Source organism: Sorex fumeus, unplaced genomic scaffold, assembly GCF_029834395.1.
Source record: "Sorex fumeus unplaced genomic scaffold, SorFum_2.1 ptg000034l, whole genome shotgun sequence".
NCBI classification, from domain to species: Eukaryota; Metazoa; Chordata; class Mammalia; order Eulipotyphla; family Soricidae; genus Sorex; species Sorex fumeus.
In genome coordinates, this window is record NW_026606091.1 from 28,368,941 (window position 1) to 28,383,251 (window position 14,311).

The 14,311-nt window shown below is 48.4% G+C and overlaps 1 pseudogene; it reads right to left on the reverse strand.

The window, feature by feature from the left end:
- Positions 1-9,517: 9,517 nt before the first annotated feature.
- On the reverse strand, positions 9,518-9,598 carry LOC130026783 (uncharacterized; annotated as a pseudogene).
- Between the last annotated feature and the right edge of the window lie 4,713 nt (positions 9,599-14,311).

The window sequence follows — 14,311 nt, forward strand, 5'->3', positions numbered from 1 at the left end:
AGCCCATTCTTGAAAAGTCTGAAAGTGCTCGGGAGTGGAAGCCTCGGGTTCCACGGGGCTGTCTCCCTGGGCACTGTGCCGTACAGAAGGGGGAGTGAGGCATCTTTAAGGGAGCCCAACTCTACAGGAAGGAGAGTTAGGTTTGGAAGCAGCTGAAAGAAAAGTACTGCTTTGAGCAGGCATTAGTCCAGCAGATAAAGTGATCTTCTTGCACACTGCTGACGTTGGATCAATGGGCCCCTCTAGTTCCACTAGGTATGGTCCCTGAGCTAAGTCAGGAATAAAGTCTGAGCATGTCTGGGTGTGATGCCAACACCCAAAGAAAAGTACTGCAAGCAGACAGGGCCAGCCTTTTCCCAGTTCCCTAAGGACAGATTGCTCAAGTTCTTAGTGGACATAAGAGGGATTTCCCTGTTAGGTGGAGGGGTGAGGGAGGGGAAGGGGGTGACAGTACTGGCCCTCCACTGGTGACTCTGCCTGAGCAGTGACAGTCCACTTGGACAGTCCACAGTGGCCTGACTCAGGCCAGGACTTGGCTGCTGCTTTGAAACAAAGGTGTCCTGAAAATGTGAGTGTCAGGGTCCTTAAGAGGGAGAAGCCCCCAATGGGGGTCAGGAGGCAGGATACCCAGGGGGGCAGAACCAGGCGGACTCTGCCCCCGAGCCCTCCACCTCCCTTGGTTGGCTGAGAGCCTGGGGCTGATCCTCAGTCTATCCATTTTCAGTCAATCTAAGGGCACTGAAGTGGAGGCGAACACAGTGGAGATCATAAAGCCAGAGGAACTAGAGGTGGTAACAGTCAAGAAGGACAAGCTGGCGGTGTGGGGAAGACTGTGCATCTGGAGGCAGAAATGTCCCCAACACTGGGCACCGGGGATGTGGGGGGCAGAAATGTCCCCCAATAATAGACACTAGTGGTCTGGGAGGCAAAAACAGGCCCCAAGCAGTAGGCACCAGTGACATGCAGTGCAGAGGTTACCCCTAACTATAGAGAGCAGGGTTCCGAGGACAGAAATGTTCACAATTACTCGGCACCAGGGATGAGCAGAGCTGAAATTTCCTCCAGAAAAAAACACTAGGGATGTTGGGGAAAATTGTTTTCCAATACTAGACACACTAGCTCTGGGCGGAGAAATGTCCCACAACAGAGAACAGAGCTCAGATAGGAGATATGTTCTCCAACACTACACAATAAGGAGTCCCAGGAGCAGAAATACTCACCCCCGTAGAAATAGTCCAAAGAGTAGCAATAAGAAATGAACACCTCCCCACCCTCCGCCTTAGACTATACCCCAGGAGAGAGGAGTGGAGAATGCCTGCTCACCCCCGCTTTTCTACCTAAATGTTGAGATATTTCCGGTTTGTGGGCTGTCCTTGCACGGTCCAGGGCATTTTCCACTTTTTGAGTTAAAATTCTGTCCAGAAGGCCAGAAAGAAGTCTCAGGAGACTCAGTACAGGCTTGGGATGCATGAGGTCAAGAACATTCCCTGGCACCACAGGGTCTCCTGATCACAAAGGCTGGAGAAAATAGAGATCCCGACAAGCCCCAAACCTCTCAGGTATGTACACAGGCCATGAGGGTCAATGAAGCAGTACTTGGAAGGATCTCAGTGCTTAGAGGAAACTCTGATTCAGAGCATCCGATTTTCAAAACGGCACTTGGCTACAACCATCTACCCGTCCTGGCCCAGGGAAAACGAGGCAACACTCAAACCTTCGGTTCATGGGCTACAGACCAAGCAAAAGTCTGAGCCGAGAGCTCCCCCTCCTCCAGTGCACATTTTCTATTCTGGGAAAGGAAGTCCTGAAAAGGATGGAGGCTGGAACAGTCAGCAACTGAGTTCTAGGCACTACCTGGGACAGTTTCGGGGATCATGAATTGGTGGCAGAGGAGAGAGAGGGGAGAGGGCTGAATCAGTCTCCCTGACAGCCACTGTGCTGTTTCCAAGATTGTTTCTACAAATGGATGCATCCCAGCCTGTGTGGGTGTGTGGCATTGGGTGTGTGGGTCCTGCCAGGGAACGGCTCATGCTTCTTGATGAAGCATGAGCTGTCCTGTGGGGGTCTCCCCATGGATCAGAACCTGACATGACATGCCCATGCCCATGGTGCCTGTTGCGTCTACACCCCCTCTGTGTGCCCACCGGGAAGAGCCCCCACCTTGCCCCCAATGCTTAGTGGGTGCCAGGCCCGAGGGTCCGGGTGGGGGTGGGGAGGCCCGTCAGGCCCACCCTGACAGAAGGTGCCAGGGGAGACCCACTGTGAGGGTAGGAGCCCGCCTGCGGTGGTGGGAGGAAGGACAGGCCAGGACGCCACCCACTATAATGTATCAAAATCTAGAAGAGGCTAGAGGGGTTGTGGGGGTGCGGACTGGCCCTCACTGCACACAGAGGGTCCTAGTACCGGGGAGGCTGCCGGGTCGAGGTATGGGGAGGCCCCCTCTTTTAGGTCTTGGGAGAAAAACCCCCTGAGGAATGTGCAGGGGACAGGTTACCCCATGTGCTGTTTTCCTTGGGCCTGTGTGTGAATGTCTGGGCCCTGAATGTTGTGGTGGGATCTGGACAGCCTTCGGCCCTGCCTCATGATAGAGATGTGCACGCAAGACCAGAAGGTGCAGTGTCTGTAGCCTGGAATGCTTCTGCTGGTACCAAAAGCAGCACACAGCTGCAACCCCACACCTGAATGACCCCCGCATGTGGGCTTCAAGGTTGAGCAGGTGCTGAGGCACAAGGAGCTCATGGACCAGCTGCAACAGGTGCTAACAAGGCAGCAGGCCCTGCTGGAGGCCACCTTCAGGGAGCTGAGGGAAACCCAGGTGAGGGGGTGGCCAGGGGCTCAGGGACAGGAAGGCGCATCCGGCTCTAGACCTGCCTACTCACCTGGTGCCTTCATCTTTAGGGGTCCTCAGTCCTGAAATCAGGAGCAACTGAGCCCCAGGCCTTGCTGGATTTCCAAGGGTACCCTGAAGAGGGTGAGTGGTGTGGTGGGTCTCCAGGAGGGAGAAGTTCCTGATGGGGATCTGGAGGTGGGGCTATATGGGAGGTGGAGCCAGGCGGGACCCCTGAGATGCCTCCACCTTCCTTGCTTGGCTGAGACCCTGGAGTGCCCCATAGTCAATCCATTGTCGAAGAACATGGAGTTGGAGGTGAACATAGTGGAGGTTTGTGAGACCATGACCTCTATGGAACTCGAGGTGATGGTCATGAAGGACAGGCTGGTGGCGTGTGAGAAGACTAAGGATCTGGATGACTAAGGTCTGAGACTAAGGTCTGGGGTCCAGACCCGGGGAGCGGGATCATGGATTGTGTGAATAACCCAGAGAGACCCTCCTGTTCCTGTCTGTGAGGAACAGGAGGCCGCAGACCTCAGATCCGGATCCTGTAATGACCTGCCCCCAAAAAACCAGAATCCAGCTCGTCCGCTTGAGTTCAGCTGGCAAGCTTTTTCACCATTAATCCACTTTTCTACCCTGATGATGTACCCTGTGTTCTTCAATTCCAACTAATCTAGCCCTGATCCAGTTCTTCCCACCCTCCTCCTTCCTCCCTCTTCCCCGCTCTTCCACTTTCCCTCAGCACTAGACCCTAGGGATCAAGGGGGCAGAAAGGTCCCCCAACACTAGACCGCAGGGATCAGTAGGACAAAAATATCTCTTACCTCTAGGCACCAGGGATGTTGGGAGCAGAAATTTAAACTGGGCCACACTCCAACCTCAGTCATGATAGCTCCAAAAGCCAAACAAGGGCTTGAGGTGGGAGCTCTCCCTCCGCAGTACACAGTCCCGTTTCTCCATATGGCAGCCCTGAAGCTAATGGGGGCTAGAAACATCAGAGCAACCAGTTCTAGACACTCTTTGGGGGCTGGTTGGGCACTAATGAATTGAGGAGAAGAGAGAGGAAGGCGGCATGCTGGGTCACTCTCTGACAGTCACTGTCCTATTTCCAAGCTTGTTTCAATAAATGGATCCATCCCAGGCCATGTGGGTATGTGTCTTGGGCGAGGTGTGTCCTGCCAGCAGTTGGCAGTTGCTTCTAGATTGTGGGTGGTCCTTGCCATGGGATTCACCATGTCTAGAGCCTGTCATCTGCATACCCCTGAGTACGATGTCAATGACCCCAGGAGAGTACCTCTAAGATTTGGAGTGGTAACATTCAAAATATGGTGGTGGGAAGGTACGATGGTGGTGGAATTGGTGTTTGAATATTAAATGTAATAAATTATTGTCAACAACTTTATGAAAACAAAATAAAAATTTGCAAAAAAATTCAATAAAATGTGAAGCATGAAAAGAGAACAGAAAAATCAAAGATACACCAATCTAATGCGTTTTTTTTCCCCTAGACGTGTTTTTTTTATTTTATTTTTTTTTACAGTTGTAGATTTACAATTTTTTGTGCTTTGGTTTCAATTATACAATGATCAGATACCCATCCCTCCACCAGTGCCCATTTTCCTCCACCATGGATAATATCCCTCCCACCCCCATCCCCCCATCCCCCTGTCTCTGTGGCAGGGCAATCCCCTGTGTTCTCTCTCTCCTTTTGGGTGTTGTGGTCTGCAAAAGAGGCATTGAGTGGCAAACATGTTCAGTCCATAGTCTACTTTCAACATGCATCTCCCCTCCTGGGAGGATCCTCCAAACATCCTTTATTTGGTGCTCCCTTCTCTATCTGAACTGCCCTTTCCTCTAGGATACCCGGCTGGCCTTTACGTTATGGAGTAATCCTCCTGGTGCTGATCTCACCTATTCTTGGGTATTAATCTCATACTTTGTTACTTCATATCCCCCAGATGAATGCAATCTTTCTATGTCTATCCCTCTCTTTCTGACTCATTTCACTTAGCATGATACTTTCCATATTGTACCACTTGTATGTAAATTTCATGACTTCATCTTTTCTAACAGCTACATAGTACTCCATTGTGTAGATGTACCAAAGTTTCTTTAACCAGTCATCTGTTCGTGGGCATTCAGGTTTCTTCCAGTTTCTGGCTATTGTAAAGAGTGCTGCAATGAACAAACAAGTGCAGATGTCACTTCGACGATACATTTTTGCCTCTCTGGGATATATTCTCAGGAGTGGTATTGCTGGGTCAAATGGGAGCTCAATTTCTAATTTTTTGAGCATCATCCATACTGTTTTCCAGAAGGGCTGAACCAGTGGACATTCCCACCAACAGTGAAGGAGTGTCCCTTTCTCGCCACATCCACGCCAGCATCAGTTGCTTTTGTTCTTTTGAATGTGGGCCAGTCTCTGAGGTGTGAGATGGTATCTCATTGTGGTTTTGATCTGCATCTCCCTGATGATTAATGATGTAGAGCATTTTCTCATGTGCTTTTTTGCCATTCGGATTTTTTCTTTGAGAAAGTTTCTGTTCATTTCATTGCCCCATTTTTGGATGGGGTTGAATGTTTTCTTCTTGTGGAGTTTAACCAGTATTTTGTATATCCTGGATATCAACCCCTTGTCAGATGTGTATTCGGTGAATATCCTTTCCCATTCTGTAGACTGTCTTTGTATTTGTTTCTTTGGAGGTGCAGAAGCTTCTTAGTTTAAGATAGTCCCATTTATCTATCTCTGTTTTCACTTGCTCGGCCAGTGGCGTGGCATCTTTGAAGATACCATTAGCTTCAATGTCATGGAGGGTTTTGCCAACGTTATCTTCAATGCACCTTATGGTTTCTGGTCTGATGTTGAGGTCTTTAATCCATTTTGATCTTACTTTTGTACATAGTGTTAGGCAGAGTTCTGAGCCTATTTTTTTGCATGTTGCCGTCCAGTGATGCCAACACAATTTATTAAACAGGCTTTCCTTACTCCACTTCACATTACTTGCACCTTTATCAAAGATTAGATGAGCATATGATTGAGGGGAGATGTCAGTGTATTCAGCCCTCTTTCATTGGTCTGCAGTTCTGCCTTTGTTCCAGTACCATGCTGTTTTAATTATTACTGCTTTGTAGTACAGTTTGAAGTTAGGGAGGTTGATTCCTCCCATTTTATTTTTCCTAAGAATTGCTTTAGCTATTCGTGGGGGCTTATTGTTCCATATAAATTTCAGGAGTGTTTGCTCCATTTCTTTGAAGAATGTCATGGGTATCCTTATAGAGATTGCATTGAATTTATACAATGCTTTCGGTAGTATTGCCATTTTGACAATGTTAAGTCTCCCGACCCATGAGCAGGGGATATCTTTCCATTTCCTCATGTCCTCTTTTATTTCCTGAAGTAGCATTTTGTAGTTTTCTTTGTACAGTTCCTTTACTTCCTTAGTTAAGCTGATTCCTAGGTACTTGATTTTCTGGGGCACAATTGTGAACGGGATTGTTTTTTTCATGTTGCTTTCTTCTCTCTCACTGTTTGTGTATAGGAAAGCCATGGACTTTTGGGTATTGATTTTATAACCTGCAACTTTACTATACAGGTCTATTGTTTCTAGGAGTTTTTTGGTGGAGGTTATTGGGTTCTCTAAGTAGAGTATCATATAATCTGCGAATAGTGAGAGCTTGATTTCTTCCTTTCCTACCTGAATGCCCTTAATATCTTTTTTCCTGCCTAATCGCTATTGCAAGTACTTCAAGTACTATATTGAACAGCAGTGGAGAGAGTGGGCATCCCTGTCTCGTCCCTGATCTTAGAGGGAAGGCTCTCAGTTTTTCCCCATTGAGGATGATGCTTGCTGTAGGCTTGTGGTAGATGTCTTTAATTATGTTGAGGAAAGTCCCCTCTATACCCATTTTGGCTAGGGTTTTCATCATAAAGCGGTGCTGGATCTTATCAAATGCTTTCTCTGCATCTATTGATATGATCATATGCTTTTTATCTTTTCTTTTGTTGATATGGTGGATTATGTTGATTGATTTCCGAATGTTAAACCATCCTTGCATCCCTGGGATGAATCCTACTTGGTCATGGTGTATGATCTTTTTGATGAGTAGTTGGATTCTATTTGCTAGTAGTTTGTTGAGGATCTTTGCATCTGTGTTCATCAGGGATATCGGCCTGTAATTCTCTTTCTTTGTGGTATCTCTGTCTGCTTTTGGTATCAGTGTGATATTTGCTTCGTAGAAACTGTTCGGAAGTGTTTTTGATATTCCAATTTCGTAGAAAAGCTTAAAGAGCATTGGGAGTAAGTCCTCTTTAAAGATTTGGAAGAATTCACTAGTGAATCCATCCGGGCCAGGACTTTTGTGCTTGGGGGAGACTTTTTATTACCATTTCAATTTCCTTGACGGTGATAGGTCTGTTCAGGTATTCCAGGTCTTCTTGGTTCAGCCTTGGGAGTCTGTAGGAGTCTAGGAATTTATCCATTTCCTCGAGGTTTTGATGTTCCGTGGCATAAAGCTTCTCAAAGTACTCCCTGAGGATTCTCTGAATTTCTGTGGTTTCTGTTGTAATGACCCCCTTTTCATTTCTGATTCGATTTATTAGGGTTTTCTCTCTCCCTTTCTTTGTGAGTTTTGCTAGAGGCTTATCGATCTTGTTAATTTTCTCAAAGAACCAGCTTTTGGTTTCATTGATCTTTCGGATTGTTTTTGGTGTTTCCATCTCGTTAATCTCTGCTCTGAGTTTTATTATTTCCTTTCTCCTGTTCGGGTTGTGCTCCTTTTTTTGGTCCTTCTCCAAGCTCTTAAGCTGTGAGGTTAGGTTACTTATGTGTGCTCGCTCCTCCTTTCTGAGGAATGCTTGTAGAGCTATAAACTTTCCTCTTAACACAGCCGTTGCTATGTCCCATAAGTTTTGGTAACTCGTGTTCTCATTTTCATTCGTTTCTAGGAATCTTTTGATTTCCTCTTTGATTTCCTGTCTAATCCACTCATTGTTCAATAGTGCACTGTTTAATTTCCAGGTGTTTGATATAGTTTTCTGTTTTTGTGTGTGATTTACCTCTAATTTCAGCGCATTATGGTCTGAGAAGATTGTTGATACAATCTCTACCTTCTTAATTTTATGGAGGCATGTTTTGTGGCTCAGCATATGGTCTATCTTGGAGAATGTTCCATGTACGCTTGAGAAGAATGTGTATTCAGCTTTTTGTGGATGAAGTGTCCTGTATATATCTACTAAGTCCCTTTCTTCCATTGTTTCCCTCAAATGAAGTATGTCCTTGCTAGGCTTGAGTCTGGTTGATCGATCAAGAGGTGACAAAGCAGTTCTAATGCGTTGTTTTTTTTTTTTTAAAAAAAAAGCAATGGTGTCTAAGCTACTAAGATAGCCCACAGAATGGGAAAAATTATTTACTCAATATCTAGCTGATGAAAGGCTAATATCCAAGTTATATAGCACATTGGTAGAACTTTAAAAAAAATATCTCCCAACCCCATCAAACAAATGCAGAGAGGAATAATGAACAGAAACTTCGTCAAAGAAGAAATTCAAGGGCTGGAGCGATACTACAGTGGTAGGTTGTTGCTTTCCACGTGGCTGATCTGGGTTTGATCCCCGCCATCCTACGGGCTACACCCGCCTTGGAACCCCAAGTGTTCTGTGAGAACCAGAAGGCAGTGTCCTTCCTAAAGACACCCCATGCACACCCCATCCTCCCTTTCACCTAGAGGTGGAAATCACACCCAGATCCAAGACAGACCTGAGCCAACAACCCGTCAAAGACAAATTGTGTTGGCAGAAGATCAGACAGACTGTGATGCCCGTGAGGTAAGGAGGCTGCAGACACCCAGCCCAGGGCACGAAGTGACCTGCCTGAAAGTGATGTGTTCCCCCCAGGAGTCAGAAATGTTTAAACAGTATTCTTACTCACCTGTAATTCCATCTTTTACCTACCCTGTCAAAATCATATTCATTTACCCCAACCTTGTCTTTCTTCCCTCTTCCTTCCCGCCCTTCTCCTCTCCCCCTCCTCCTTCCTGCCCCCTCCCTTCTCCCCTCCTCTGCCCCTTACCATTGAGGAATGGGGCTATGGGACTATGAGGCTCTGCGGCTACACAAAGCAATTGCAGACGTGCCCCCATGACAGGGATGCTGCGCACTAGGAGTGGCGAGATGACCCAAACAGAACAACATTGAGACTCGTACTCTGCAAGTAAAGAAGTTACACAGTCTCCAAGGAAGCTCAGGTAGAGAAGAGGGCACCAAATCAAGGGTGCTGGGAGGATCCTCCCAGGGTGGGAGAAGCATGCTGAAAGTAGACTATAGACCAAACATGACTACCACTCAGTGCCTCTAATGCAAACCACAGCACCCAAATGGGGAGAGAGAGAACAAGGGGGAATGCACTGCCAAAGAGGCAGGGTGGGAAAGGGGGTTGGTGGGGTAGGAGGGATGCTGGGACCCGTGGTGGTGCAGGATGGGTGCTGGTAGAGGAATGGGTACTTGATCATTGTGTGACTGAAACCCAAGCACAAAAATTTATAAGTCTACAATTGTACCTCATGGGGTTTCACTAATAAAAAAATAATAAAAAGAAAATTCTTGGATTAAAAAAAAGGTACACAGCCTCCAACACATCCATATGTGCAGGAGCAAACTCAAAACATAAAATAATAACCCAATTAAAAAATAAATCCAAATAAATAAATTTCAATTTTTAATATGAACAGATACTACACTTGATCTTAGCCAAAAGGCCGAGAAGCTCAGGGGGATGGAGTGATAGCACAGTGGTAGGGCGTTCGCCTTACAAGCGGCCAACATGGCCGACCCGAGTTCAATTCCTCCGCCCCTCTTGGAGAGCCCGACAAGCTACCGAGAGTATTCGATATGCCAAACATAGTAACAACAAAGTCTCCAATGGAGACGTTACTGGGCCCGCTTGAGCAAATCGACGATCAACGGGAGTGCCTTTACCTTTTACCTTTACCTTTTAATATGAAAATTAAGAGATCCTGGGGTCTCACCATGTTTCGTGCTTGTCCCTATCCCTCGCCGAGCGCACCCGCCCCTACCCAGTCTTTCCAGAGGGATTCAGGGCTTCATTCTTATGGTGTTTATCCGGATGCCACTCAGGTTGGAAACTGCTCCTGAACTGTTCAGTGGTTCTGAGCAAGAGATTTAGTCCACTGCTTCTTGCAAGTCAGAGGATGGGGTCCCATCCGATAAGCAGAAAGGCTGGGGTCGTGAAAGTTAGAGTGGGTTTTCACATCAAAATCTAGAGTCGCAAAACTTAGATGTGGGTTTTCACATCATAATCCCAGGGACTGTGCCATCTGGGGAATTGGTAGCCACTGGGGCCCTTTGTTATTCATCACTGTCACCCAGGAATGGGGACCTGGAGATAGTTTGTTTACCTTTGTGGCACAGCAAGAGATCAGAGCCCCCTACCTCAGATACAGGTATGCCCAGACCTCTGCCAATGGCCCTACCCTGGGTCAGGGCACCTAGAGCCTGGTACCCTTTCTCAGGCACTAAGTGGATCATCCTCTATGCCTCTGGAGCCCTACTGCTGATTTTTTTAGGTTATTTGTTTTTCTTTTTTTCACTTCTAAATGCTCATTCTTCCAGGAGGTCTGGTGCCCAGCCTCAACCAAGAGCTGGAGTAGAGCCTCTGAGGCTCTCTTTCAGTTCTCTTAGGCTTCTGACACTAGGACCTTATCATCTACAGACTGCAGGATGGTCCATTCCAGGGCTCCAAGGAGGATTTTCTTAAGTCCAGAGCCAGGGTCTTCCTGAAGAAGGTGGCCGAGTTTTTGAATCCTTGGGCAACGGGCCCACAGTGACTGAGGTTTCCTCCTGTCTCTGGATCCTTTGGCCCAAACGCAAACGGGTCTGCTTCCTGGAACAATTTCCAAAGGGAGAAACACGTCTTTTGAGGTTCAGGCCGGTCAATCATTGGGCACTAGAGGAAAACAGACTCAAGAGAGTGGAAGGGCTGGGTACCACAAGGTCACCAGCAGGAGCGACCACACTGACTCGGCGCAGATCATGACTTCTCAACTGAGGCCAATGGGTTGCTCCCAGTTGAGCTGCATCTCACCACTATTCCTGCCTCCCAGACCTGCGCAGTATCTTTCCCTATCCCTAACCACACCTCACGGGTTACCTGACATTGTGGCTGTCTCTGGAGGCTCACTCCTAGCATGAGTTTACCAGCAGAGGGGCATGATACTGCCATTAGAGGGCGCCTGGAGAGGGTATTTTCCAAAGGGGGAATATACAGTGTCAAGGTGGACATTTATTTGCGCTTCTAGCTCTGTCGGGAGATCGAACGCCAATAAGATACTAAAGTGGGGAACAGGGAGAGCCTTGTTTTCCATATGGAACCCCCAGCATCTGCTGAGACCATGGATTCTCAGGCCCAGCAAAAGCCGGGAAGGGCTGCACCTCCGATACCTTCATTGAGCTCTCTTCCTATGTTGCCCTGTCTTGAGGTCATGGGGCGACCGTTTCCATGAGGCTTTTCTTGGGAGTGTAGGTACCAAGTTACCCTGCCTTCCCTGCCTGCCTGGGGACTCCCTGCGACTCTGTCAGACTGTCCAAGTGGTCCTGGTGACAGTAGACGTTTCTGGAAGCTACCCAACTTTGAATGTCTGCCACTCCCATTCACAGAGGGTCACAGCTTGTCTGGTGTCATATTGGCACTTTGTTCTCTCCTGCAGCATGTCATGGCCCTCTGGGGCAATGATCTGGGGCCTGCCTTCTGCCCCTCCGCATCCTCCACCCCTGACTCCTGCTCCTGCTCTGGCTCCCCTCTTTCTCCCTGCCCCTTGTCTGCCCTGCCAGTTCTCGCCGCCTCTAGACCAAGGGCACACGGGAGGTGCTGGCGCCTGCCCTTAACCACACGACTGGTGTCGTGCTGTCTCCACTGGACGAATGGCAGTGCCACCCAGCTGCCATGCTCTCTGCCAACTCCTCCTGTGCACCAGGTGCCACTGCTTGGGTGTTTCTCTTTTTCCTTTTGGTCTTGTCTTGCTTTCTCCCCTGCTTGGTAGTGAGTTTTGTTATTTCACAAATGAGAATTGCAGCACTAATATAACTTTGAGTTTTCAACGACTATGAACTCATACGAACTTTGCCAAAATTTCTGCCTAAAGCTAACTAAAAACCAAGCAGCAGGGACGGGAGTGATAGCACAGTGAGTAGGGTGTTTGCCTTGCACACGGCTGACCTGGATTTGATTCCCAGAGTCTCATATGGTCCCCTGAGCACCACCTGGAGTAATTCCTGAGTGCATGAGCCAGGAGTAATCACTGGGCATCGCTTGGTGTGACCCATAAAAGGAAAAAAAAGCACATTTTGGAATGTGGGAGAACATGATGAGATAACAGTGGTAATGGAATGAACAGCTACAAAGACTGAACACCGCACAAGGCGAGAGATCAGTTTTAGAGCGGATCTGATGGGCGACGGGGTATTAGCAAGCAGCTGACAGGAAGTATGGAACAAGAAATGACCAAGCTTTCTTGGTGCCAAGAAGGATCGGGAGCATATCAATAATGTAGGAATATTTGGGGGATTTTCCCAGGTTTCTAAGTTGAACAGTGTGACAGACCACCTCTGGGACATCTCGGGTGATTTCCGTGCTGTCTGGTCTCTCCCAGACCCTGTGCCTCATGGCAGCTCCTGCTCTCCAGGGTAGCCTGTCTGAAATTAGCCTGCGAGAAATGTGGGTAGAGGTGCACTCTCCTCTTCAGCAGGGCTCAGGAGATCCTAGTATCAGGACTTGAACAGGGCTGGGCCGCATCAAGGCAAGCACCTTAAACCCTGCAATATCCCTGGGGCCCATTCTTGAAAAGTCTGAAAGTGCTTGGATTGGAAGCTTCGGGTTCCACGGGGCTGTCTCCCTGGGCACGGTGCCGTACAGAAGGGGGAGTGAGGCATCTTTAAGGGAGCCCAACTCTACAGGAAGGAGATTTAGGTGGGAAGCAGCTGAAAAAAAAATACCGCTTGGAGCAGGGCATTAGTCCAGCAGATAAAGTGATCATCTTGCACACTGCTGACGTGGGATCAATGGGCCCCCCTAGTTCTACTAGTAATGGTCCCTGAGCTAAGTCGGGGTAAAGCCTGAGCATGTCTGGGTGTGGTGCTAACACCCAAAGAAAAGTGCTGCAAGCAGACAGGGCCGGCCTTTTCCCAGTGCCCTAAGGAAGGATTGCTCAAATTCTTAGAGGCCATAAGAGGGATTTCCCTGTTAGGTGGAAGGGGTGAGGGAGGGGAAGGGGGTGACAGCAGTGGCTCTCCAGTTGTGACTCTGCCTGAGCAGTGACAGTCCACTTGGACAGTCCACAGTGGCCTGACTCAGGCCAGGACTTGGCTGCTGCTTTGACACAAAAGTGTCCTGAAAATGTGTGTCAGGGTCCTCAGGAGGAAGAAGCTCCCAGTGGGGGTCAAGAGGTAGGACACCTGGGGGCAGAAATAGGCGGACACTGCCCTCGAGCCCTCCAGCTCCCTTGGTTGGCTGAGAGCCTGGGGCTGCCCCTCAGTCTATCCAGTTTCAGTCAATCCAAGGGCACTGAAGTGGAGGCGAACACAGTGGAGATCATAAAGCCTGAGGAGCTGGAGGTGGTAACAGTCAAGAAGGACAAGCTGGCGGTGTGGGGAAGACCGTGCATCTGGAGGCAGAAATGTCCCCCAACACTGGGCACCGGGGATATGGGGGGCAGAAATGTCCCCTAGTAATAGACACTAGTGGTCTGGGAGGCAAAAACAGGCCCCAAGCAGTAGGCACCAGTGACATGGAGTGCAGAGTTTAACCCTCACAATTGACAGCAGGGTTCCGAGGACAGAAATGTTCACAATTATTAGGCACCTGGAATGAGCAGAGCTGAAATTTCCTCCAAAAAAAAAAACCACTAGGGATGTTGGGGAAAATTGTTTTCCAAACTAGACACTAGAGCTCTGGGGCAAGAAATATCCCACAACAGAGAACAGAGCTCAAATAGGAGACATGTCCTCCAGCACTACACAATAAGGAGTCCCAGGAGCAGAAATACTCACCCCCATAGAAATAGTCCAAAGAGTAGCAATAATAAATGACCACCTCCCCACCCCCCACCCCCCACCTTAGACTATATCCCAGGAGAGAGGAGTGGAGAATGCCTCCTCACCCCTTCTTTCCCACCTAAATGTTCAGATATTTCCGGTTTGTGGGCTGTCCTTGCATGGTCCAGGGCATTTTCCAATTTTTGAGTTAAAATTCGGTGCAGAAGGCAGAAAGAAGTCTCAGGAGACTCAGTACAGGCTTGGGATGCATGAGGTCAAGAACGTTCCCTGGCACCACAGGGTCTCCTGATCACAAAGGCTGGAGCAAATAGAGATCCCCACAAACCCCAAACCTCTCAGGTATGTACACAGGCCATGAGGGTCAATGAAGCAGTACCTGGAAGGATCTCAGTGCTTAGACGAAACACTCATTC